The 2,106-nt window shown below is 32.9% G+C and overlaps 1 long non-coding RNA gene across 1 annotated transcript; it reads right to left on the bottom strand.

The window, feature by feature from the left end:
* Nucleotides 1-1,106: 1,106 nt before the first annotated feature.
* On the bottom strand, nt 1,107-2,106 carry LOC106135584 (uncharacterized). Its single transcript, XR_009656980.1, has 2 exons — nt 1,993-2,106; nt 1,107-1,445 (listed from the first exon to the last, which is right to left on the bottom strand). It is a non-coding gene; the product is annotated as an uncharacterized LOC106135584 (long non-coding RNA).

Raw genomic sequence — 2,106 nt, 5'->3', positions numbered from 1 at the left:
AAATGGTTACCCGAAATGGTCAGGGGCAACGATTCAGAAAATAGTTCGCTCTAAGATATCAATGACGGGCCTAGCACTGACAAGATAATTTGTATTGCTAGAACATACCTACAACTCTTTAAAAGTCATATTCCACATAGGTATTTCAGATTCGTCATTTCAACTCGGAAATCTGAATTTTTTGGGAAATGAGTATAAGTTTTTGTCTCATCATTCATTCAGCTATCTGAGTTATAAATTGTCACTTTAATAAACCTATTTCCCTTTAACCGTTCATCATATAAATAAACGTATTTCATTATAAGTTGACTAACATTACATAATTCAAAGACAAGTCCATTTAGGATCTACATTTTAAGCCTGTAGAACTCCGAGTGACGTCTCCATTTACAACGAAGTTGACACTTGGGATCTACATCCATGACGAGTCTTCAGCCCATGTTTGTTCGAGAAATCTGCTCGCCCTACATTCCGTGTAAAATAGTCTATCTTGTCTATGAAAACTTGTGTAGTATGATGCGGACTAGTACTTTAAAATTACACATTAGAGAGCTAGTACCTATTATATATTAAAATCTATTGACCGGAAAATATGATTCCGAAAGAAGCAGTTTTATTTTTATTTTTGCAACGTTTCATTTGCTTGAAACAATAAAACATTATTGATCTGCTGAAAATCTACAACAAGAATATCATACTTTATAACACATTTAACGTTGAAATAGGTATATGTTATATTTATAAATACGAGTACGTCTTAAATATTTTAATGAATAAAAATATTTTAATAATAAATAAAACTAATTATGTTTTAAAAGTATACTCATATATCATTGACATAAATTAAGTGGACACTCTAAAAATTTTATCAAGTATACTTAAACTAAAAATAAATGTAAAGTATTTTCGTCCACATCGCATTTTTCAAAATTCTAAATCCAAAATGCTCACTTCAAAACTCATATCTTCAGTATTCCGTTACTGCACTGTTCTAAAATGCAAAAATATATTTATATGATATGTAAAGTCAGCTGTAACTTTGAAAGATGTGGTGATAAGTTCAAGGCGGTCGCAAGTCACGGGAATGTTTTGAATACCAAACAGGGTTTGTTGTTGGACAACTTGAATATATTATCTTGTCATATGTTTAGATAATACATCTTAATATTGAAAACTTAAGAACATTATAGAAATAAACACACGTAAATAGCAGTAAAGTTGGTGACGAAAGTAAGACGGTAACATAGTTTCCCGGATTATTGTGATCCGAGATCTGCTACCAAAGTTACAAAACGTTTACAGGCAATGGCATATGGGCTTATTTAATGGTGAGGTGGTAGTGGTGGTCTATGCGGTGGATTGTGTGGTGGTTCGTGTGGTGGACCAGGGTGGCCTGGGGGGTGGGGGTGATGCGGGGGATGATGAGGGCCTGGTGGGGGCGGCATCTGAAACAAATTATAAATAAGTATTGACATTACCGGTCACGAGTTTGCATTGCCATAAGGCAAAGTTAATCCAATGGCCAACTACACTTTTTTCCTGAAAAGGCAGTTAGAAGGCCCTCGCCTAAAACGTCCCACTACTTTTAATAGTAAATGTCCCTCCGAAAAACTGTGTTCTAATAGTCTTAATTATTTGTTTATATGTTAACTCTTTACTGCACGTAAAAAAGGTATATAACATATAATTACAAAACATTCATTCGATTATACTACTGTATTAGTACTAGTAAGTACAAAATTATTTTTTAGACAACCAAATTAACGTTAGTTTCAAATTGAAATAGTTATTAAAGTACCTTTAAATGGAGAACATAAATTATTTTTAGAACGTAAATTATGTTACTTTCAGGGATAAATAATAATGTATCTTTAGTAGTCACCATGAGTATGATTTTTTTTTAAATTTGCAATAATTTCATATCAGAATAACAAGCAATTAGCATTTACAGTATACCAGTACAGAAAGACCCGCCCTTTAAACATTCCGTACCTTTTTCTCACAAATCAAAGGACCGAAAACAGCAAGAATGTATTTATAACTGGATTGTTTGATGCGGATCAATATTATATATACTTCGAGTTATCAGGGCGGGCGCGTTTCAAG

The sequence above is a fragment of the Amyelois transitella genome, chromosome 8 (assembly GCF_032362555.1).
Source record: "Amyelois transitella isolate CPQ chromosome 8, ilAmyTran1.1, whole genome shotgun sequence".
Classification (NCBI taxonomy): Eukaryota; Metazoa; Arthropoda; class Insecta; order Lepidoptera; family Pyralidae; genus Amyelois; species Amyelois transitella.
The sequence above is the reverse complement of the archived record's forward strand: the minus strand, read 5'-3'. Positions and strand labels throughout refer to the sequence as shown.